The sequence below is a fragment of the Suncus etruscus genome, chromosome 4 (genome assembly GCF_024139225.1).
Source record: "Suncus etruscus isolate mSunEtr1 chromosome 4, mSunEtr1.pri.cur, whole genome shotgun sequence".
Taxonomy (NCBI): domain Eukaryota; kingdom Metazoa; phylum Chordata; class Mammalia; order Eulipotyphla; family Soricidae; genus Suncus; species Suncus etruscus.
Genome location: NC_064851.1, coordinates 93575820 through 93602682, shown reverse-complemented (window position 1 = coordinate 93602682; position 26863 = coordinate 93575820). Strand labels below are relative to the sequence as shown.

Sequence of the window (26863 nt, the reverse complement as noted above, 5' to 3'; positions counted from 1 at the left end):
GTTGAATCTTATGTTAGCTCTATTTTTAATAATTAACAATTATCTATTTTGTTGTCACCAACACTGGATCAATTTATAGATTCATCAGTAGCTTAGAATAGTCTCTTTTTTCATATTATATCTATTTAATCTTTATCTCTGGATTCCTGATGGTGATCAGGGAACCATATGCCAGGGACCAAACCCAGTTCAGCCATGTGCAATTCAAATGCTTATCTGCTGAACTCTGGCCTTGGACTTGTTGTTATCTACAACAATCTAAACAAATGTGATATATTATATATATGTTAGTGTCATTTAAATTTTCATGATACTGAGCATTTTTATTATATTGTTTGTCATCTTTCTTGATGATGTAAAAGTAATAAGAATTTCCCCCCATTTATTATAGAGCTATTTGGTTTTTGTTGTGGGTTTCATGAGTTATTTAAGTGTATTTTTTAAATTTTGTGCCCCAATTCACAATACAGACCAGGCAAAGGTCCTGTGTTGAAGTGTATATGGGGTGCATTTACTGTACCTCCTCTTTCTATACAGTTAGTGTAAAGAACATAGCCTGTGGTAAGAATTGGGAGGCCTCATCTTTTCTTTTTATTTTGGGGACACACACACACACACACACACACACACACACATATATATATAAAATCCTTCACCAGTGCAACATTCCCATGACCAATATCCCAAGTGTCCTTCCTCCCCACCCTACACCAGCCTGTACTGTAGACAGGCTTTCTACTTCCCTCCTTCAGTCTAAATGTATTAGATATTAGCAATTAGTCAGATGTATATTCTTTATTATGTTATTTTGTTTGCCAAATACTTTTCATTGTTCAGAATTTTGCAATGTGACGTGATGCTCATTATTTACTTTTTGTTCCCTGCAAGAATAGAATAGAAACAGAAAAAAAAACCAAAGATCTTCTTGTAACAAAGGGATATATGCCATATATATGTGGTATATAGTGTATTAAATGATGTGGAGATGATGGTATATGTTTTGCAATTGCAATCTCAAGCAGTGATGAGATCCTTAAACTTGTTTCAGAATTAATTTTTGAATAAGTAATTTATTAACTCAGAATGAAATACAAAAATTTTACTTTAGTTATGCCCATTTTCCTGTTTTTTAATTATACATCTCACCTCTAAAACATAAATTCTAAAACAAGAAAAACAAATTGCATTATGTTTATTGAAATATTATAGCCCCATAAAGATTATAATTATGTAGTAAGTGTAAAATACATAGTTATGTATTGAATTAATTACCAAGAGGTAGTGCTACATGCTGACTCAGTAGCAGTAAGACTTCAAAAATCACTATGTTGACAATATTATTTGCAGAGCAGCTCATGTAGCTCTCTGTATTAGAAAATTATTTTCAAAAATACTTTCTTAGCCAAATTTTAGTAACAGTAGAAATTAGTTTATCATTAAAAATCATGTATGGTTTATGAATTTCAAATTTCTGGAGTCCTATTATAAACCACTTTATTTTGATTTTTTATTTGTTTCATCTCACTGTTCAAAATCAAAACCAAATTCTTTTTTTTATCTTTATTAAAAATTTATTTAAAGAAGATGCATCACATAGATGACAGAGTTGATCGTAACACATTTGTTTTCAAATAAGTGAAAGCAAAGTTATTAAAAAATAAAAATAAAAGGAAAAAAGTACAGTATAAGCACATTTATGAAAATTATTGTATTTCCAATGAAATCATTAATACAGTGGCAGAAGGTTTAGTAAGCTCTTGTTAGCTGTCCATTCTGTTAAATTAGTGTCTTCTGATAAGGATGACAGTATTAAACAAATGAAGTTGTCCAGAATTTCAAAGCACTATTACTGATACTACAACTTTTAGGGTGTGTACTCAGCTGTCAGACCTCCTGGAAGAAGGAATATGTAGGGGTTGGGTACAACACTCGCTCCTGAAAGCCCTACTACTGGCATACCTGAAGTGTGGTCAGATTGGTGTCCAAGGAATTGTAGAGTGTCAATGATGAGACAGGGCCATTGGAAAACAGTGATTGTGGATGATGGCGGCAGCAGGCATGGCTTTGGCAGGGAGGGGTTTGGCCCGCCCTCTCCTACGAAGATGGCCAGCTTTCACTGTGTTTGGCTCGGTTTTCTCTTTTGAGAAAAGAGTGAAGCTGGCCAGATTCGAACAGGGTTTGTGGTAAAACTGTTGTATTAAACTTTTAAGAAGTTCAGCGTAGCCTCTGGTAGTTATAGAATGCATTTTTGCCTGTCCTATAAATTATGCAATGCATAGTATTTTTTTTTCTGGCTCTACACTCAGAAATTGCTCCTGGCAAGCTCGGGGTTCTATATGGGATGCCGCCATTCGAACCACGTTCTTCTGCATGCAAGGCAAATGCCCTACCTCCACGCTATCTCTCTGGCGCATAGTTAGGTTTTATATTATTCTTGATCTGTTTTGCCAGACATAAAGATATTATTAATTATGTTTTATTAGAATTAGAAAAGACCCTGATTACATATTATATAATAATTGTTCTATGATAAAACAAATGTAAGAGAAATATAAGAATAAAAATAAATATAATAATATACTAAGAATATTCTTTTTTTGTCCCCCATTCACAATACAGACCAGGCAAAGAATATCCTAATATATTTTTATAATAAGCAACTTTGGTGTTTGAGGTTTGGAAGTTTGAAATCTTGTGAGCTTAAATGGCTTAAAATACCACTTATCTCTATAAAATGCTTAAAAGAATGTATAGGTGTTGATACATCCAGAGGTAAATTACCTTTGCAAGGAATGTATTTGTATATGTGGGACATATAACATTAATATTCAATGATTAAAAATTACTATAGATTAATTGTACAATGGAATATTAAATGTTTTACATAATATTTTAATATTCAAAAAATATTTTATTATTTTATTTGAGGAACTGATTTACTGTTGGTGATGGATTTATACATTCATTAGTTCAACTCTATACCCATTAGAACCAAATTCTTATTTGAATTACTCCAAGATCATTCTGACCAGTCATAAAGATCCACATCTTTTTACGAAGTTCATTCTTCCCTACATAAAATTTATTTGATGCTAATTCAAAGTAGAATAGTCAATTATTTAAGAAAGTAAGTGACATCATTATTGTATCTTATAGGAGATATATAGTTGGAAATTCCAAGGAAAACTTGTTGCTTAGAAGTAAGGTTAAGGTTGGAGGTTTAAATGTAAGAATCATCAGCAAAAAATTGACATTATTGTCTCAAGAATGAGATCAGTCTGTGCCAGTTAGACAAATAGCTGTGATGTGATATACCGGAGTTATCTATGTTATTTGTAAGGAAAATAGATCAGATCCATACAAAGTAAGTTAAAATAAACAAGAATTGTATAAAGTGTTGTAGAAGATAAGACCAGAGGGTGAGAAAGATGGACTAAAATCTGAAACACTGTTGAAAGTCAAGAAAGATCACAACTAAAATTTGGATATTTGGATTTATTACTATAAAGTTATTGGTAACAGTGACCAAAAATATTTTTGGAGAGTAGGATTTTCAAAATAATGAATTCTAAATATAATTAGTGTAACAAAGTAGACTGTAAAATCAATCAACACTTTCAAAGCATTTATAAATATTTGTATATAATATACTAAAAATTAAGTAGTGATAGGAAATAAGACTTACAAGAAACACTTTAATCTTTTGAATTAAAAATTGAAAAAAATGATAACATTTTTGCTGATTCTTTTCCTAAGTACTTTATTTTCTAAGTTTTAGCTGCTTGCTGATGTGAAAGATTCAGAAAATAGGGAACAATGATAATGTCAGAAAAGAAAACTATAACCTGACATCTTTGAATAGACAGAAGATAGAGGATTAAAGCCTGATGCCAGAATGAAAGGCAGTGAACAGCATAAACTTATTAAAAGACATTGAAATAAGTAAATGCCAGATCTAAGCTAATAAAAGTGAAAATAAAAAACAAATAATTTAATTAACAAAATAATAAGTCCATTATTACCAACTGATTTTTATTACAATATATAGTTTCAAGTACTATTAGGTTTACTTTTCTAGTTTCTTTTGGGAGTGAATCAAGGATTTATATATAAACATATACAAGTGTATTGGTACTTATATTAATTACGTAGTGAATTTATAATTTACTTGTAAAATTTCAGTGGTCACCAACATGCATAAATAATCTCCTACTTAATTTCACATGAGAATATAATTTTGGAACTACTTTATTATGTAAAATCAGGCCCACCAGGGCTAAACTACATACTACTTGAAGACTTCTTTGTCATATGCACTCTAAATTATGCTTCATTGTCTATTTCTAGTGTATTACTCGTAAGGAGTGAAAATTAAAATTTCATAACCTGAGGAAAAAAACTTATTTGGGGGCCAGAGAGATAGCAAAGCTGTAGGCTGTAGACCACAGAAGTGCCAGGAATTAAACCCATGTTTAATTTACATACAAAGTAAATGCCTTACTCACTGTGTTATCTCTGCAGACCCTCTATTTCTTGATTGTATTAGCTACTACACAAAATCTAAAACATTCAATGCATATTAACTCTAGATTATATCATTTCTCATTCATTTTCTCTGTTAATCCTTTATTTCAGGGGTCTCAAACTCACGACCCGCGGGCCGTTTGCGGCCCTCCATACAACGTTTTGTGGCCCACGGCTGGCCTTCAAATATCGCAATATTCGCGATTATTCGGTTACCAAATAATCGCAATAAAAATTGCATTAGTAAGAAAAAAAATCGCATTACACATTCGCATAACCCTAGCAGTTCCGTTTGGGGTATGCAAATGTTTAATGCGATTTTTTGCGAGTTTTTTCTTACTAATGCGATTTTTTATTGCGAATATTCGGTAAACGAAATCCCTTATGCAGCCCTGCCTCACCCCGACTTTGCCTCCTGTGGCCCCAGGTAAATTGAGTTTGAGACCCCTGCTTTATCTCAAATCATTCACAAAATTTGTGATATTTCCTCGGTTTGTTTTCCAAATCTATGTAGAATGAAATCTAGGAAAAATAAGCATATTTCTGACATTCAATTGCTTACTCTATAGGTAACCTCAACATAAATTTTGCTTTTAGAAAGATATGCTTAAATTATTTTAAACTGGCACAGTACAAGTTTTACTTTACAAATAAGTTGAAAGTTTCCCTACTTGTAAATATAAGATTCTTTCTTGCATGTGAATTATAAAACAGTTTATGAAATTCTAGCATAGCAATGTTGATGAATGTGATTTGTAAGAACACTTATTTTTGAATCTCTGAAGAATTCATAATTAAATTTAGTGTGCACCCCTTATTTACTATGTGACTATATGTCTATTACATTAAATATAGAATAAGCAATGAAGTCCGGTGTTTTGAGTAATGAGTTCATTTTTAAATAGAAACTTCCCCAGTGGTGTTTGGATGCCTACAGTTACTATTAGTGTTATTATACTGTTACTGGAGCCAAAATATTGGGTACTTGGGCCCAACAATGTGGTAATGCTTGGACAGGTGGTACTAGTTACCTCCAATGTATCCTGGACTACCGGGGATACACATGTTCTTTGCTTCCAGAGAAGCATGTAGTGGCAGTTCAATGCTTTGCACAGAATGCATTCCATGTCAATGAGTTGTCTCCTCAGTCTTCTGAAAACTGGGAAATCATCAGTGAGCATTTCCTCCATTCTTATGACAGGTGCAAATCTTGGTACTTCATTTATACATAAACTATTATAAAGGCTATAGTAGACTCTTGAAATTATTTTCTAATAAATAAGTGCTGGAGTTTCCTCTTGTTAAATAAGTCTCAATAAAAGGAAAAACTCTAACCCTAGCAACAATCTATCTCCTAGACGGTGGGGAGTGAACTTGGAAGAGAAGTATATTTCAGTAATGTTAACCTACCAAGAGGAAATTGCATCTCATCTGCCTTCACTTTGTAAAACATGTTTATAACTAAGAGATGAATCATTGCAGCATTTATGCTAAATCAACAGTCCAAGGCTAAAGATTTATTTTCCACTGACACAGCTGATTTTCTCTTCTATTAACATCTGAATCTCTCCCACTCCTATTGAATAGAAAGCTTGATCTAATTAAAGACTTCCCGAATCTGATTATGGAGTCTGGGAAGACAGGTCCAATTGGAATGTACTACCTTCAGGGCCAACTTCAGTTAGTGGGAGCCCTGCTCTTAGCTCTAATTGGTGAATGATGGACACACCAGTCACTGAGTCATCAGTAAACCTGAGTAAAAATTTCTTGATCTTTTTATGGTTCATGTCTGAGTCTAAAATAAAATTAACAGTATAAAACATATATTCTAACCATTAATTTGTTTATATTATTTTTACTATACAGATAAATTCAATTTATTATAAACAAATTATTTTTCTCTTTACAGTATTTGAAAAAAGGTCTAGAGGTCCTTATCTATGCAGACATTATATTATTTTTCTGCATTTTACTGTATGGAGTTTTAAATTCTTAATTTTTTAAAATTGTAATTATATCAATAACTGGTAAGTAAATGTACCTATCTTATAATTTATAGTTCTAATATTTTTACATTTTAAAGAATTAGTATCCTTACTAATTTTGTTGTACTGCACCTAGATTTAAATTTTGTTTTTATGACATTGGTCTTGATATTTTTTGCATATGAAAATTTTAGGAAACATTGTTTTTGGCATGTCCATTCAGAGTAGTTGTGTGCAATTTTGTTATTATTTACTTTGCCACTCATTGAAGTTATATAGCTAAGACTTCTTTTTACTGTTATTTTTTATTTTTAATATAATTTTTATTTTGATCATAGTGGCTTACATATTGTTGACAATAATATATTAGGTACATATTAACATAAAATCAGGGGGGATTCCCATCACCAAATTGACCTCCCTACTGTTATTTATGATAATTTTCTGAACCTCTTCCCCAGTTAGTGTTAATTAGAGTTCCAACACTACATGATTATATATTCTCCAGGGAAACAATTTTTCTTGCCTCAAGAGCCATCTAATTTCCTATAAAATTCCTTAGGGGGGGCCAGAGTGGTAACACAGAGCTAGGGTGTTTGCCTTGCTTATGGCTGACCCAGGACAGACTAGGGTTCAATCCTTGGCATTCCATATCATCCCCTGAGCCAGGAGTGATATCTAAGTGCTTACCCAGGAGTAACCCCTGAGTATCACCAGATGTGTGGCCCAAAAAACAAAGAAACAATTTCTTAGAATATAGATTTTTTTTCAATAGAACTACTATTCTACATTTTTTGGTTCTGATATTTTTAATTTCTATTGATTAAAGAACCATGATTTACAAATTTATTGATAGTTGAGTTTTAAGCATATCACATTTTAACACCAATCTAACTACCAGTGTTCCCATAATCTATCATTCCCAACCCCCAATCACCTTCTACCTCCCTCCACCTTGACAGGCACATTACAAAGTTCACATGGTTGCTATTTAGATCTTATGTTTTCAGTGTTACTAAGTCTGTCCTTGGATATAAAGCTATACAACATTCCCATATTACCAGAATAACAGAAGCATCTAATCTCTGTTATTTCTCATTTTTCTTTCTTATCTAATTTCTTTCCCCTCTTGATTTCTTTCCTTTTTTGTACTCCCTAAGCTCTGGGATCATGAGTAATCCTGCTTTACTACATTACATTGCCTCATCCAGTTATTCTTTTTTTTATTTTTTTATTTTTAATTATGTGAACAATGATGCAAAGAAAGAGGACAAGGTAAAGTTACAGTGGAAGGACAATCATTCCAAAACAGAGTTCTCAGAAGAAATCCCCCTGCTGACACCTTAATTTTAAACTTACAATCAAAGAGAGATAAAACAGAACCCATGTACAATTACTTTGTCCATCAAGACCCCAGATTGTAGTACATTATAAAAATTTCTTAGCGGTACACAAAGCAATCTAAAGCCATAAAATTTATGCAACTCCTTAAACTTGAAGACATAGTAGTTTTTACATTTGATGTAAAATGGTATCCCTATTTTACACATACCATTTTACCCAGAAATTTGGGTAAAATTTGCTCCTCAGAAGCAGCAGAACAAAATCCAGACTTGGCAAAGAGCCACAGTATACAAAAGAATGATAAGAGGCAAAGAGCCGATTTCATTTTGGCTGGGAGCCGATTGCGGCTAGAGAGCAGCGTGTTCACCACCCCTGATCTCTAGGCTCCATAAAAATGTTTCTTAAGAAGTTTTGAATAGTGGTCTAATGTTCAAAATTCTGCCTATCTCTATTTTAATTTTAGTCAAAAAATATCTAATAACTCTTTCTCACTATGCCCACTTAATCTGCCCTTTTTTAGGTTCTATTAAAGTGATTATCAACTATACTCCTCCTATACTTAACATATAATTTAAATAGCACATTATGTCATTTATGGTAACTATTACCTTTGTATTTTTTTTATCACTTCTTGATCCTTTAAAGACAACATTGTATGTTTTGTTAACCATTCTTTCATGGTATCTAAATATAATTTCATACATATGTGATATATCCCTTAAATTATTTACATTAGTATCATAAATATTAATGTAATATATTTTCATGTTTATTTAAAAATAAGATGATTTATTTATCAGTATTAATTTCACTGTTTCATTATTGTATTCAAAAGACAAAAGTGATGCAATAAATATGATCTATGGTTGCCTATTAATTAATATTTTATTACTCCAGTCAATAAATATTTATATTTATCTTGAGCAAAAACGTGCGAGAATTTTTTGGTTTGTCTTTTTGGGCCACACTCAGTGACACTCAGGGGTTACTCCTAGCTATGCACTCAGAAATTGCCCCTGGCATTGGGGGACCATATAGGGACCCTTGGATTGAAACCAGGTACTTCCTAGGTCTGCCATGTGTAAGGTGAATGTCCTACTGCTGTGCTATCACTTCAGCCTCTATAAACACTATTTTTCAATAATTTTTAATTAATTATTTTGATTTTGGCTTGACAAACAGTGGTGAACAGTCCTTACTCCTGATTCTGAGTTTAGGGTTCTCAGGTTGATTAAGAGACCAAATATGGTGACCAGATTTGAACCTGGGAAAGCTGTGTACAAGATAAGCACTCTAGATGCTATACAATTTATCTGTCTCATGACTTATTAATTATGAACAAGCAAATTTTATAATAACATGCAAAAATATTTTCAATATAGAAATTGATATTGGGGGAAACCTTATTCTATTTTATAGGAGAAATATATCATACAAAATATGAAGGTAAAACAGAAGCAATTAAATATATGATCATATACATATATTTAATTTATTATTAGAAAACATGCAGAGAAAATAAGATGGTGAAAAAATTTCTGAAAAAGTAAAAAATAAAGTTTATCTTTACTTAGCTGATTATTAACCACATGATATCTACCTGTTTCACAAGAGAAAACAGAAATAAGTCAATTTTTTTATTTTACTGAAGGATTTTATTATTTTTTGATGATCCTATAATATTTAGTTGTAATAAGCAATATAAAGTATATTATTTTTTATTTTGATCTTATTAAAACCATTGTGATTTACAAAGTCCTTCAGTTAGATTTCATGCATACAATGAATCAGGGCCATTCCCACCAACAATGTCCTTCTCCCTCCACCAATGTTCCAAGTATATCTTTAACCACCTCCCTTACCCCTCAGCCAGACTATATAGAAGGCCATTTTAAGTTTAGATTGAAAGAATCAATATAATCAAAAAGACCATCTTATCTAAACTACTATATAGATTCAATGCATTTCAATGGGAAATAAGCTCATTATACAAGAGCTTAGAACAATTAATTATAAAGTTTGTGAGGAACCATAAAACATCCAGGATAGCCAAACCCATATTGCAAAACAAAAAGAACAGGGATATATCTTGTTACTTAATTTGAAGCTGTACTACAAAACCTAGTAATCAAATCAGCATAGTACTGGAGCAAAGACAGACTTTTACATCAATGGGTCATAATAGAGTATACAGAGACAAATCCCCAGCTTTATTTTAATTAATCTTTTGGGAAAAAAAAAGCCAAGAATTTGAATAAAGACAATATCTTCAACAAATGGTGTTGGATAAGCAAGTGTAAAAGATTCAAGATTGATCCACATCTCACACCTTACATAAAAGTCAATTTAAATTGGATTAAAGACCTTGAGATTAGAGCCAAATCCATAAAGTTCATTGAGGAAAAATAGAAAGAACTCTAAAGACTTAGACTTCAAAGAAATCTTATGGCAAGAGCTATATCATTAAATCTGAATGAACCAGACTACATTAAACTAAAAAAGTTCTGTATGACAAAAGAAACATGGGATAAAATGAGAAGACAGCTAAATGAATCAGAGAAAATTTTTGCATTCAACACTTTACATAAAGGGTTGATATCTAAGATATACAAAGTATTCATAAAGGTTATATCCACAAAACCTAAAAACCCTTACAAAAAATGGGGAGAGGAAATGAACAGAAATTTCTCTGAGAAAGACCAACAGACACATGAAAAAATACTTATAATTACTTATCATTAGGGAAACCCAAATCAAGACAACAATGAGATATCTCACACCTGTGAGGATGACACATATCAAAACTATTGGGAACAGTCTTTGTTAGCAAGGATGTGGTGAGAGAGGAACTCTCATCCATTGTTGGTGGGAAAAACAACTGCCTGTTCCAAATCTTATGGAAAACAATATGACAATTCGCAGTTATCTTAAAATTTGCTGTCATATGACCCAGAAACAAGTATCAAAAAGACAAGAGGTTAATAATGGGGAAATGAAGAACAATGTAAAATAAACCTTTGTTGATAAAAATTTCTTGTAGACAAATCTTTCGGAAATTAAGCCTAAGAAATTGCAGAACATGAATCATTTTATTCTGCCTATAGTAAAATAAATGGGGTTATTGTAGATAAATTGAGAAACTGTATAGAGAAATCATCTATATGGGACAGCAAAGCATTTTTTTGTTGTTTTGTACCACACCCAGTAATGCTCAGAAGTTACTCCTAACAGCACTCATGAATTACTCCTGGAAGGCTTAGGCATCATAGGAGATGCCTGTTGAGCCCTGGTCAGAAGCAAATGCCCTACCTGCTGTGTTAGTGTTCTGGCCCTACAAAAACTTTTTTGACACATGTAGAAGCATTTATATTGTTCATGTTCGTATTATTAAGTGGTAAGAATAGGCAACATTTCTTGTTAGCACATCTATTTTTTATTATTATTATTATCATGACAGCAGAAAATTGGCAGTCATTTACAGTCAGTTAAAACACTGAAAATAAATAATTCATGATGCAGTTCTGTTTATAGAAAATTAATGTAAATTCTGAACATTTTGCTATACCTCCCACATGACTTCTGAATAAGAAAAATGCATAAAATACTTTAAAGAAAATAATAACTATGAAACATCAAATTATTTATCATTAAAAATATAAATTTTATTTTTTGTAATTAAAGTGAGTTGTAAGAAAATATAAATGTAAGAAAATATAATTATATAATTAAGAAAATGTAAGAAATACAATTATGATAATTATTAATCTAAAAACAGGTCATCGCTTACAGCAATGCTTGTAAGTAACAAAATAACAAGTATTATCCCAATATTTTGAAATCATTTTAAATTTCTGAATGAACAAGAAAATAAGGAAAATTATCTAGATAAAGTGAGAGTATTTTGGCACTTAACATTATTCTGTAGGTTGAACTTGTGTATAGGGAGCTGGAAGAGGTAGAGATGTTGCTATTAGACTTTGGTAGGACTTTTAAAGTTTAATGTGGATTTGGGTCCAGAAGAAGAAGCAGCAGTAAATCAGTAAATCATAAATAAAAAGGCTGTACTAAGCTAGCAAGCCTACATTCCCAGGCACTATACATTCATTTTAAAACATAGAAAAGTTTTTGCTATGCAGAAACTGAGAAGATATCATGTTGATTCTGAAATAAGCTAGAATACGGAAAACAAAATCAGGATGATCTCATTTATTTGTAGTATATAGAATAACTGGATGTTGTCAACAACGACCTGCATACTGGACAGGGCTTTTTGCATTGCCCTTTAATGGTGAGTTGAAATTAAAGGATGCTCCCCACCATCCTGACTTCAGTGTAGGATATACAGATTCCAGGATCTTCAATACAGAAACATGATACCCACAACAGAGACTGTGTGAAAAATAAAACTGTATTGGCACTACATACAATGACCTGGATTGGACAAACTAATTTGCCTGGTGCCTAGAATTGGTCTTATGTCAGAAAACTTCAGGGGTAGGGTCTCCTTGTATTTAGGCCAATGCTTTTCCTTTCCATATCCCCCTGGACTACTGGGGTATGTGATAAAAATGTGATAAAAAGGGGCCGGAGAGATAGCATGGAGGTAAGGCGTTTGCCTCTCATGCAGGAGGTCATCGGTTCGAATCCCGGCGTCCCATATATGGTCCTCCCGTGCCTGCCAGGAGCAATTTCTGAGCCTGGAGCCAGGAATAATCCCTGAGCACTGCCGGGTGTGACCCAAAAACCACAAAAAAAAAAAAAATGTGATAAAAATAAAAATTATAAAATATGAATTTGGTTACTTTAAGTCTACAATGCTTATTTTATGATATGATGAGTAAGAACTTGACTGTGAAGTTTGAGTTGAAAGTTTTAAGACCTTTTTAGGAGATATAATTCCTAGTGTTATTAGCACACCAAGATTATTGAATCAGAAAGATCTGTATCTAGGAAGGTATACTTTTTGATCATTAGGAAAAAAATGGAAGGTGGAAGGAAGAAAGGGAGGAAGGAAGAAGTAAAGGTGGGAGGAAACAGGTGAAGAATGAAAGAAGGGAGGAGGAAGGGTGAAAGGAAGGAAAGGAGGAAAGAAGGAAGCAAATAAATGAAGAAGGAAAGAAGAAAAGAAGTAAGGAAGGAAAGAAAAAGAGAAATAAGGAAAAGGAGGGAGAGTGTAAAGGAAGAGTGGATGAAAGGATGGAATTACTATTCAGAAAGAGGGAACAGAGCAATAGTACAGTGAACAGCGTGTTTGTATGTGGCTGACCTGAGCTTGATCCCCATCATTCCATATAATACTCCCAAGCCCACCAGAAGGATTTCTGCGACAGAAGCAGGTGTAAGACTTGAGCACAGTGTGATATGATTCCCACCCCCTCAAAAAAAGAAAAGTAAAGAAAAAAGAATTTGAATGTCTGAGTAGGGAAGTAATATATTTAGCATTGTTTAGCACTGGCCAATTCTATTTTACCTTTAGATGTACTTTTTTTGTGTGTTTGTGTGAGGCAAGATAGTTATTTTTTTCAACTTACAAATATATGAGGAAAAACAAAGAGAGAAAGAACATGTTCAAGGGAGAACATAACTTGAAAAACTAGCCAGGTATGTTTTCTTTTATAATTTTCTTGATATTCCAATTTATCCTTCTTATTTTGTAATTAAGTCCTGTGACTGAATCCAGACCTTGCATTTGGTAAATCATGTAAGTATGAAAGTGTGCTCTACAACTGACCTACACATTCATCTAGTACAATGATTATTGTCTCAGCTTAAATATTATTTATTTTGGAGGATTTCCTTGGCCTTCTAAACAGAATGTACTTAATTTTTATAAGCTAGCATATTTCACATTACCACCTATATTTTTATATATCACATTTCTTTGTGTAGATAAAAGGATTGTTTTGCACAGACTTTACTTTTAAATTTATATAAATATTTATATTGACCAGTTATTTATCTTATTTTCGAAGTACTCAGTTGTTCTCTAGTGCATACATATTATGCTTTTCTGATGCCTTAATTGTTAAACTGAAGTGTATTATTAATTAGAAATAATATTTTCTGTTTTTTGAGTAAGTGGCCCACTATGTTGCAAGATTATTATCTAATGTTTGATCTCTATAACAAAAATCACAGTTCTATATATTCACATTTTCATTCACTGTCATGCCATTCTACAGTCATCTTGATTGAATAGTGCAATTACAGTGTTAATTGTCTGTTAATAGGAGGAATAATGATAAAATTACAAAGCATATTATGTCATCACACTCAAATTACTATTTTAGAATTCTTCCTAATTCAATCAAATTTAGTTAGGCTATTTCAATTTTTTTAGGCATATTAACAAATAGCGTTTGGTAAAAACATTGTATTTAAATTCTGAATTCAAAAGATCAAAAGTAAATACTGTAAACACTTTTTATACACCAACAATGAAAAATCTGAAAAGGAAACAGAAATAATTTTAGTAACAGTAGAAACGAAATAAAAAATAAACTTCAAAAAAAAATAAACTTCAAAATTAAAATAAAGTAAAATTCTCTCTTAAAACTATGATACATTTCTAGGAACAAAGAAATAATACACAGAGTGAGGTGCTCTTCTTACACATGGCTGATTTAGGTTCTGTCCTTGACACACTTGCCCAAAGCGCACCAAGATGGGTCTCTGAGAACAGAACAGTGAGTTCTTAGCATAGCCTTTCAGATAATATTTAAACAATAATTATAGAAATTTATCAATAAAAATGTATCCCGTGTTCATGGATTAGGCAATTTTATATTATTTTCCTGTAAATGATATCCTATTTTGAATGAACAATATCCATTTTAATTTTAATTTATGTAGAAATATAATAACCTATTCTAAAACTTATATGGAATCTCAAAGGACAATGAAGAATCAGAACAATTCTGAAAAAATGTACCAGATACTTGCGTACCCTGATTTTTAGAACTATATATAAGCTTCTCTAATTAAAAACAATATGGTACTGGTATAAAGATAGGCACCTAGAGTACAAAAATTAACTTCTGGGGCCGGGCGGTGGTGCTAAAGGTAAGGTGCCTGCCTTGCCTGCGCTAGCATTGGACGGACCGCGGTTCGATCCCCCGGTGTCCCATATGGTCCCCCAAGCCAGGAGCAACTTCTGAGCGCATAGCCAGGAGTAACCCCTGAGCGTTACCGGGTGTGGCCCAAAAACCAAAAAAAAAAAAAATTAACTTCTTTTTTAAAGGGCACAATAATCACCTCTTTGCATATAGCCCTTCCTTATCATCCCTTAAAGATTCTCTTTGGAGACACCCATCAGACCAAACTTCAGGTATGCCTGTATTGGAGCTGATATGACCAGGGCTTTTTCTGTGTCTGAACGCCCTCTCACATCATCTTCCTTTTACCAGAAGGCTTCGAAGTTGAAAACATACCTGCCCCACTAAAGCCGTATTATCAGTAATAGTGCTTTGAATTCCTGAATAACTTCATTTGTTTGTAGCTGTAACCTCCACAGAAACAAAACAACTTAGATGCCACTCTGTAGCTGAAGTCACCTATTGTTTGGAAGTAAATAAAATAACAGAATGGTCAGTTAACAATAAGAACTTACTAAACCTTCATCAATGGTATTAATGACTTCATTGTAGATACAATAATGTTTCACAAATTTGCTTGCCACTGTACTTGTTTCTTTCCTTAAAATTTTTCTGGAGCTAGAGAGGTAAGGCGTCTGCCTTGCAGCACTAGCCTAGGACTGACCTCGGTTTGATCCGCCTGCGTCCCAGATGGTCCAAGCCAGGAACGATTTCTGAATGCCTGAGGGTCAACCGGTGTGGCCCAAAAATCAACACAAAAATTTCTTTCTTTCTTCTCTTCTTTTTTCTTTTTCTTTTATTTTTATTTTTATAATATCTTTATTTAAAGCACCGCGTTTACAAACTTTTTTGTTGTTTGTTTGTTTGGGGGTGGGGAACACCCTGTGACACTCGGGCTACATCTGGCTATGCACTCAGAAATTGCTCCTGGCTCGGGGACCATATGCGACACCAGAGATCGAACACAGGACCGTCCAGGGTCAGCCGCGTGCAAGGCAAACTCCTTATCGCTGTGCTATTGCTCCGGCCCCATCAAATATATTTTTACTTGGGATTCAGTGATAAAAAGTATAGCGCCTTTCACTAGTGCAATCTTCCAGACACCAATGCCATACATCTCCCTCTCCCCTTGCCCCTGCCTGTCTCACTCACTACCATTGCCATGATAGTTGTTGGGTTAGTTATTTCTTTAACTGCACTCACAGCTCTTTGTGGAAAGCTTCATATCGTGGGCTGATCCTTTTGGCCCTCATCTCTATTATCTCTGGGTATTGTTACAATAATATATTTCATTTTTCTTAAATATCACAGAGGACTGACACTATTCTGTGTATATTTCTCTCCCTCTGCCTCATTTCAACTGTCAGGAAAAATTAAGTCATGAAAATTTTCTATATATGAAAGGACATGGACATTATTAAGCTTGTTTCTTACTTCTTATTTTGGTAACTAAGCTCTCATAGGTTAATTATGTCAAATATGTGATGCATTTTTAATAAAATTTATAAAAATGTATATTTTTATAAAATAAAATATTTAGTTTAAAAAGCTTTAGAAACTTTATATTTCTAAGCAACTATACCTATTTCTCTTGTATTTGTGATGGAATCAAATGTAGATGTGAGAGAAAAAGTCTCAAAATTGTTCAACTTGGAATGGAGAGATAGATTAATGAACTGAAGATACATGCTTTGTATGTGAAAGACCTTGATTGTATCCCATGAATAACATTGATTCAAAAGAAACGAGATAGGAGTAATGCTTAAATATTTTCAGGTGAGGCCCCAAGCCAAAACCCATACAACATTAAAATGTATGACAAATGATTATGAAATTTTTGTTTCAAATATAATTCAAGAAGACACTAAAGTTATCTCATTTGATTAACATTAATTATTTGTTTTGGTTTTGGGACCACACCCAGTGACACTCAAGGGTTACTCAAGGCTATGCACTCAGGAATTGCTCCTGGCTCCAGGGACCATATTCGATGCTGGGGATTGAACCCAGGTCCATCCTGGGTCAGCTACATGGAAGGCAAAAGCCCTGCCACTGCTCTATCGCTCCCGCCCCAGCTTAAAATTAATTTATACTTACTACTATCCTGCCTTTTTGTTATTTTCAAGAAAGACCACACTTCCAATTATGTATGCTATGATCATTTTTTATGTCTATATGTATTGTTATGTTCATAATATATGTTATAAACATATTTTTGTTTCTAATTTTAAAGATTTTATAAACCACTCTTTCATATAGATTTCCCAGTGCCACATAAAAATACTTCATTCTAATAAGCTACAAAATAATTTAAGTACAATACGTGCTCATATTTGTCATGCTAGAATAATTATTTTAACATTCATTTATATTAGAAATATTCTTTTTGCTTTGTTTTGTTTTTGTGCAAAACCCAGAATAGTCTCGGATTACCCTTTTAATCTCTGCAATATCTGTAGTGATCTCCACCTTTTCATTTCTTTTTTTTAATAGGGTGACACCTCTTTATTTTCAAGCAGAAGGTAAATTATTCATGTGTAAAAATATGTTCCCCATTATGAATGAGAAAGCTTCTTTTTTGCCAGATATAGAGAAGTTTCTATATATAACATATATAAAGTGATAAAACACTATGTAAACATTTTGTTACTTCTTTATTCTATAAGATTTCTTCTCTAAATCTTTTTTAATGATAATATATGTTTGTTTCGTTCACATTGTTATATCAGAGGCTGATACAGAGCTTCGTATGTTCACAGAAAGGTATACTTAAAAGGTCTAAAAACTTAAAGCATTATCTTAATATTATGATGACTCATCTTGATACAATAAAGAAATTCTGAATTTCTGCAATGTTATATCATTTTATTTTATATGAGTTATAAAGTTTCTCTCTTGCTTTCTTTGTGAGTTTGCCAGTGTGTTATCAATCTTGTTTATTTTTTCAAAGAACCAACTTTTGCTTTCGTTGATCTTTCGGATTGTTTTTTGGGTTTCCACTTCATTGATGTCTACTCTCAACTTTGTTATGTCCTTCTTTCTTCCTATTTTTGCTTCAATTTGTTGATCATTTTCTAATTTTATAAGCTGTGTCATTATGCTATTCATAAAGACCCCTTCTTCCTTCCTGAAGTGTGCTTGCAAAGCTATAAATTTTTCTCTCAATACCGCTTTTGCTGTGTCCCATAAATTCTGATAATTTGTGTCTTTATTGTCATTATTTTGATTTCCTCTTTGATTTCATCTCTTACTCACTGGTTGATCAATAGTAAACTGTTTAATTTCCAGGTGTTAGAGTTTTTCTTCTGTGTCCCTTTGTAGTTCACTTCTAATTTTAGTGCCTTGTGATCAGCAAAAGTAGTCTGCAAGATTATTATCCTCTTGATTTTATGGAGATTTTTTTATGGGCCAGCATGTGGTCTATCCTAGATAATGACCCAGGTGCATTGGAGAAGAATGTGTATCCAGGTTTCTGAGAGTACTATATATATATATATATATATATATATATATATATATATATATATATATATATATAGTTCACTTTCTTCCATTTTCCCTTTTAGACCTAGTATATTTTTGTTGGGTTTCAGTTTGGTAGACCTATAAAGAGGTGAGTAGGGAGTGTTGTGATCTTCCACAATTATTTCGTATGGGCGAGACTGCTCATCTCTGAAGTAGAAAGATCCTCAGGCAGCAGGAGAGCAGGGAGAAGATCCTGATGTCTGCCATGCTTCTGACACACAGCAGAAATCAGCTAGCTCCACTGTCTGTGGGTAGGGTAGCTCACATCTGATGAAGACGAGCCCCCAGGGAAGAATGCCAAAGAGGATAAAAATCCCAGATCATAGGAGAGCAGGGAGAAGGCCCAAAATGTCTGACACTCTTCTGACAGCAGAAATCAGCTAGCTCCACTCTATAATATATATATATATATATATATATATATATATATATATAAAAAAGCTCTTAAGATATTTATATATATAATCAGTATATTTCCATTACTAGAAACATAAGAAGTTATTTATCAATGGCACCTTCAAAGTACCTTGAGATAGCATATTTTGATGTAAGTCTCATTTTTGAGATGTCATTTTTGTTTTAAATAATATTTTACTATTAGGTCTTGGGACTCACAATTTGTAAGTAATAAGCCTTGATATTGTAGTCTGAATTCTTTTGCTGAAGCCCTATTCCATACTATGTAATATTATGAGTATATTTAAACTTCAAAAAGGGTAAGAAAATTATTGCTATTCAGTGGGTTCTTTTTTAATATCTTTATTTAAACACCTTGATTACAAACATGATTGTGGTTGGATTTCAATCATATAAAGAACAAACACCCTTCACCAGAAGCACCATTCCCATCAACAATGTCCTGAATCTCCCTTCTCCCATCCCACCCATACTTACCTCATTCATTCACATTGTTATGATAGTTCTCAAAGTAGTTATTTCTCTAACTGCACTCATCACTCTTTGTGGTGAGCTTCATGTAGTGATCTGGAACTTCCAGCCCTCCTCTCTTTTGTCTCTGAAAATATTGCAAGAATGTCTTTCATTTTTCTTAAAACTCATAGATGTGTGAAACTATTCTGAGTCTATCTTGCTCCCTCTGACTTATTTCACTCAGCATAATAGATTCCACATACATTCATGTATAGGAAAATGTCATGACTTTATCTTTCCTGATGGCTGCATAATATGTATATATGTACCACAGTTTCTTTAGTCATTCATCTGTTGAATGGCATCTTGGTGGTTTCCAGAGTCTGACTATTGTAAATAGTGCTGCAATGAATATAGGTATGAGGAAGAGATTTTTGTATTGTATTTTTGTGTTCCTAGAGTATATCCCTAGGAGTGCTATAGCTGGATCATATGAGAGCTCAATTTTCAGTTTTTGGCGGAATCTCCATATTGCTTTCCATAAAGGTTGGACTAGATGGCATTCCCACCAGCAGTGGATGAGTTCCTTTCTCTCCACATCCCTGCCAGCACTGCTTATTCTCATTCTCTGTGATGTGCACCAATATCTGTGGTGTGAGATGGTACCTCATAGTATATAGTGGGTTCTTATAATAAATTTGGACATGTAGAAATGTGAGGAGTACTGGTTCACAAAGGAAAGAACATGTGGAAATAGAGAAAGGAGAGAGACTTCTGAAGAAAACAAAGCAAAATATTGACACCTTGATTTTGAAATTTTAGCTGCCATAGTTGTTTGTTAGAAAATAATCTATTTAAGACACTATAATATCTGTACTAATAGCACTCAATTTGAATTTTAAATACAATAGTAAAGAAAACATATGGAATATAAAATTATTTTTTATTGTTTCTGTGACCATGGTGGTTGTATTTTATGGGGGGTAGGAGCACCATAGTGGTACTCAAGGGTTTACTCCTGACTCTGCCAGTCAGCCACATACAAGGTGAATATCCTACCCACTTTATATTGCTTCAGCCATCTAAAAGTTACATTTGGATTTGAGTAAATTGTGATGTACCTTGAGTTGGACCACAAATAGATAGTCTTATTAGAGAAAGAGCACAATAGAAGTGAGCAAATTGATGTAAACAAGTGTGCTAACTACATTAAAATGTTCAATTTCTTATATAAATAAATAACCAAGCCTAATTTAATTAGGAAACAAAAAAATCACAAAATCCCTAAATCACTAAGATATTGAAAATAAAATACTTATATATTTATATATGGAAATTATGCACTTTAATATATATTGTTTTATCATAATGTTATTTTATTATTTGAACTCTGCCAAATATTCAAATGTGAAATAATTCAGTTTAGCAGCAACTGTTTTCATTGTTATATTATTGAAAGGTAAAAATAAGTAGTAAACCTATGAATAAAATGAATAAGCAAAATTGTTTGGTCTAGTTACTTTTAAACAGAAATGGGATGGCCTCATTTTGAGATATGACAGAGGATTTATAAGTTTTGGTAATGGTCTAGAAAGGGTCGGCAAGCTGCTCTCCAAAGCTGCATGCAGCTCTTTTAAAGCTTTGCCTTGGCTCCGACAGCAGAGCAGATTGCAGTGGGGGGTAGAGAGGGGAGCAGTATCACTTAAATATTTTAATTGGCTATTAATTTGCACAAATATATGTTTACATTGTTAAGTGAAAAAGTTATTTTTTTCTTCAGATTGACAGCTAACTGCATGATCCTGTATATAACATTTGTGTGTCATCCTTGCTCAGGGGCTATGCTAATCTTCTCTTTTGCAGCTCTCAGTTTTTTTTTTTCCTTCGGAAACGAGTTCAAGTGGCTCTTTTTTTTTTTTTTTTTGGTCACACCCGGCAGCACTCAGGGGTTACTCCTGGCTCTATGCTCAGAAATCGCCCTGGAAGGCACGGGGGACCATATGGGATGCCAGGATTCGAACCACCGTCCTTCTGCATGAAAGGCAAACGCCTTACCTCCATGCTATCTCTCCGGTCCCTCGAGTGGCTCTTTATGTCTTAAAGATTGCAGGCCGATGTACATAATAAGTGATTTTTCCATAATTATATATACACACTTTATTACTCATTTTTAACAACTAGTCATATTAGATGTTATAAGATAATTAAAATTTCGGCTGGAAAGGTAGTGTAGCAAATAGAACATTTACCTTCAATGCAGCCAAAGCAGGATCTATCCCATGTACCCATATTGACCTCCAAGCATTGCCAGCCAAAATCAAACCAAAAAAGACAATAAAAATTCTTAAACCTTTATTTTATTTTAATAAATAATACATTCATTATGTTTAACCATTTAAAAGTAGAACAATTTGAAATTTATTTCACTTTCTTGTCCAAGGCACTTAATTTTCAAATTTCCCAATCCACACAACCAATTTCTATTAATTTGTATCTTTATTCATTTTCTTAATATAAAATGTTAATTTTCCCTTCTTATTTTTAATGATGACAAATCTATAAAATCCCTTTTACTTTTTTATTTATCTTAGCAATATATGTTAGAAACCTCTCTTTTCCAGTATATAAAGTATTTTCTCGTGTTTTGTTTTGTTCTAAGTATACTGGTTTAATTAGGGAGATGAAAGCAAATGATATTAGCACTTCTTTTTGGCTATTTTATTTTATTTTTTTTATGGGCCACACCCATTGACGCTCAGAGGTTACACCTGGCTATGTGCTCAGAAATTGCTCTTGGCTTGTGGGGACCATATAGGACACTGGCACGGGATTGAACCACTGTCTATCCTAGGCTAGCTCTTGCAAGACAGATGCCTTACCTCTAATGCCACTGCTCCGCCCCTATTTTATATAATTTTCAACATGTTTTATCTTCTTCCAATATTTTCTTCTTGCAAACAATTTTAAAGTGAATATCCTTAGAAAGATCCAATCTTTAAAATATAATTCAACATATCCTATTAAATATTATCAATGTGTAAAATTGCTTTATAATTTTTTATTTTTACTTTTCATTACCTTATGTAAATACCATGATTTTAATTGTTGTTCATAATTTAATTGTTTCTGGCATTAAATGTTCCAACAGCAACCCCACCACCAGTGAAATCTTCCCTCCACCATTGTCCACATTTTCCTACCAATCACAAGACTACCCCCATGGCCAAAACAAAGTAATGTATGTATGTATGTATGTATGTATGTATGTATGTACGTATGTATGTATGTATGTATTTATTATAAAGTAATTGAGTTAAACTAAAAACCCTATAAAATTTTCAGAAAGTACTTCAGTACAAGAGAATTTGTGACAAATTGTTTTATTTCACAATGGAGTCAATAAGTCACTGAAGGTGTACTAAACTGTTTGTTGCTTATTGAGCAGTTTTGTGTTGCTTTTGTTTATTGAAATTAGTCAGCTTCTATGCTAATTTCTCATATAATTTAGTGTGTTCCTACTAGGATGTAGATATTGAGGAATTTGGAGGTATGGGTTGGCTGCATAGGTAGCCAGGTACTCACTGATATGTTGAACTGAACTGATGAGCCCATGTTGGTAACTAGCATATGGGTGTGGCTGCTGGGACTTCTGGAAGCATGGGGATATTGCTGGGTGTTCTCCAATCCTGGTTCTAAGAAAACCTGATTTTTTTTGTCAACTTGATGTCTCTGCAGAGATGTATCATGATGCAGTGAAGTTGAGCCTGTTGGTATGGTGGTAACTATGGGGTAGAGATGCACTTGCTGAGGATTCAAAAGAGCAGGGTCTTTTTGCCTGCACCTTTCTGAGTGTACCCAGAGTTGTCAGCCAGAAGACCAGTGTACCCATGAATTTTTATAGTTTGGCTTGCAACTCTTCTGAGATTAGTGGTAAATCCTTGGTACTGGCCAATGAATTTGCATGGCAGCAGCTGGAGAATGTGGGTGTGACTGCTAGGGCTTCCAAAAGAATGGGGGTGGGGGAAAACTGCCTGCCCCCACTCTGAGACTTAAAAGTATTTCAAAAGATAAATTAGCAGAAATGCAGTGGTAGCATCAAGGTAATTATCCTTTTGTAGAATGATAGACAATACTATCACTTTCATCCTAAAAACAAAATAAAATAAATTATTTTCCCATAGTCTCCTAGAACAGGAGTCTGTTAACAAATTACTTCTTGATTTGAATCTCTATTTCTTTCATTTAAAATATTTTAACATCTTTCATATTTTAGAGTCAATATAATATTTTTCTGTTAACCATCTGCTCATATCAGATGCCCATTTTTATTGGATTTTCTTTTGTTTATCAATTTCTAGAAATCTTTTAATATATTAGAGTATTTAGCTGTATTTTTGCAATGACTTGAAAAATCTTCTAATTTGTCTTTGACTTTTCAGATTATGTTTTTATGCAGAAAACTACATTTAACAAAATGTAGCACTTGTTTTTGCAGTCTAGAGTTCAAATATAATAAACATCCTTACTACAAAATTACTACTACTATGACAACAAAATTACAAAATATAGTGTCCTCTCTTCTATATAGGCCTTAATGGTATAATTTTATTTGGTATTTTTTGTTGTTGTTGCTTTAGAATTTTTTTATTTTGTTTTGTCTTTGTTTTTGGGTGACACCCGGCAGCGATCAGGGGTTACTTCTTGCTCTACACTCAGAAATTGCTTCTGGCAGGCTCAGGGGACAATATGGGATGCAGTGTTTCGAACCACCATCCTTCTCATGCAAGGCAGATGCCCTACTTTCATACTATCTCTCTAGCCCCTAATGGTATAATTCTTTTTGTTTTTTATTGTGACTAAAGTTCATTACACAGAATTATTTACAGTACATAGTGACAATGAATGAAGGCTTTCCCACCACCAATGTTGTCCTCCCTCCACTCCTGTTCCCAGCTTGTCTCCCACACATCCCTCCTTTACCCCCCAGAATCCTAGTGTAACTGGTCTCCACCTTACAGCTTGTTACAGGTTGGGTCTCTATTCTGTTTGGTGTTCCAGTCTGGTCATTTTTTATTTACACTACATGTTCATATGACTGGTCCTGGTATCATTCTTTTCCCCTCTCATTTTATGAGGCTGAATGATTCAAGTTATGCTATTCTGTTGGAGATAAAAAGGTTAAGGAAAAGAGAAGAAAAATTTTGGTATCAACTACTAAAATAGAAAGAAAAAAATCACTGAATAATATCCACAAAAGTGAAAAAGAAAGAAAAAAGTGGAAGGAAAAAGAGAAGTGAAATAATACCAAAAAACAAACAAAAAATAAAGCAAAACAAAACCAGAAAAAGTGGTGCAGTGGCAGGGTTTGGTTTTACCCCACCATTTGTGTGTGTGTGTGTGTGTGCGTGTGTGTGTGTGTGTGTGTGTGTGTGTGTGTGTGTGTGTGTGTGTGTGTAGGCACAGAAAATATTGGAGAAGGAAGGAAATTCCCATGGCCTAAGAGATTCAGGGTTTTAATTCTTATTTGAAATTTTTTTGTTTGTTTGTTTTTTTGGGCCACACCCGGTGACGCTCAGGGGTTACTCCTGGCTATGATCTCAGAAATCGCTCCTGGCTTGGGGGACCATATAGGACGCCGAGGATCGAACTGGGGTCTGTCCTAGGCTAACATGGGCAAGGCAGACCCCTCACCCGTTTCGGCCCCCTTACTTGAAATATTTTATCTATTTGATTTCATCCTAATATTGAATTGTAGTTAAACTAATTTTAGTCAAAAACTTTTATTAGAGATAAGGAGTATATAGATTATGCTAAATTAGATATAGTAATTTCAATGCATTATTTTGAGAAAATGACTTTTAATATTTATATTTTCACTGTGGTCCTAAAACAATGCTCTTTTGCACATTATTTTAAGCGGTATAAAATTAATTCAAAAATTAAGTCCAGGAACGAGTGTTTGAAGTCAACCAGATGTTGATGGGGAAATGATCTCATAAGTGTAATTAAAACAAAAAAGCACAGGAGATGAATAACAAATGATAAGAAGCAATGGAACCTGAGATCTTGTCTGCAGAACTGAGCTTACTATTTCTGAGAGGGAAAGGTAAATGTGGGCATTCAGGGTGGAGAAGTTGGGATTTCTGCAGGGCTCTTGACAATGGTATAGGAAGAAGTCGTTCTAATGTAGTCCATAGGGTTGGAACATTGTATTCATGGATCCTTACCATTAATAGTATTATGAATTATGTTGACTAAAATGAATAAAGTCCAAAGTAAATTGAAAATGGTCAAGAAACTCAAATCATTCTTTTCAAGCACAACATTAGCAATGCTAAGATCAATTCAGACAAATTTTGATGGAAAGCTTTTTGCTCCACTTTAGTGAATTCGATTAAATATTTTTGTATGCTTAGATTAACCAATTTAGGAAAACCCAATGCTTCCTTCTACTTTTTTTTGACTTAAGAAATTATAACCTGTTAAATATTATTACTGATAACATTTCTATAGTAAATTTTAGAAAAAAAGCATGCCATGGGGATGGAGAGTGGCATAGCGGTAGAGCGTTTGTCTTTCATGAGGCTGACATAGGATGAACTATGGTTATATCCCTTGGATCTTATATGGTTCCCCAAGCAGGAGCGATTTCTGAGGGAATAGCCAGGAGTAACCCCTGAGCGTCACAGGATGTGGCCCAAAAAAGCAAAAGAAAATAATGCCATAAATTAGCATAGTAGAAATAATGCCTCAGTCATTCTGTGGAATATTCTTAAAAATATTATATTCTTAAAAATATTATATTCTTAAAAAGCAGTATCTCAGCCCACTGCACTACAATCGATTGCTTGGCAATCAATAGGAGATGAGAGTAAAAATCTTCAACATCTGTCTTCTTAAGTCATAACAAATATAGACAGAAAAAACAAGAGTCAAACTTAGTCAAGGTTTTCTCCAGTCTGCCTAAAAATAGTTTTATGTATCTCACAATCTATTGATTACATAGATACCAAGAGGCTGAGAAGATTGAATTAGGCTTTCTCTATATAATAGTAAGATTCCTAAATATAATATCTTTGTATTTTTTTATTTAACCAAATATAATTTGGTAGAAAATTCAAAGCAGAAGTAAAATGTGATGAAAATAAAATGGGGTACATACAGGCAAATGGAACTTAATAAAAACATTTAAAAGGGATAAACAAACAGTGGAAAAGATACTGAAGTAATTACAGTATTTTCAGACTTGTTTTAATTTGGCTTTATTCTTAGCATTTTATTTTATTGGTTGTATAGCATTTAGCAAGAGAGAATTTAGAATCCTCATTTATATACTAATAAAGTAATACTAAAAAATTGGATGACTAAAATGATCATTCAATATTATAATCTTTATTTTCCAGGAAAACAAAAGCAGAATTAGGTTTTGGTTGGGCAAAGAGTGCCATGCTTGAGAGGTACTAATAAAACTTTATCATTTTTACTTTGAATTTAATAATTTTTTTCTTCTTCCTCTAATCA

General features: G+C 33.2%; 2 non-coding genes across 2 annotated transcripts; both read right to left on the bottom strand.

Moving 5' to 3' along the window:
• Positions 1-445: 445 nt before the first annotated feature.
• LOC126007929 (small nucleolar RNA SNORA51) lies at positions 446-578 on the bottom strand. Its single transcript, XR_007495400.1, has one exon. It is a non-coding gene; the product is annotated as a small nucleolar RNA SNORA51 (small nucleolar RNA).
• Positions 579-21132: 20554 nt separating this feature from the next.
• On the bottom strand, positions 21133-21237 carry LOC126007649 (U6 spliceosomal RNA). The gene has a single exon (XR_007495156.1). It is a non-coding gene; the product is annotated as a U6 spliceosomal RNA (small nuclear RNA).
• Between the last annotated feature and the right edge of the window lie 5626 nt (positions 21238-26863).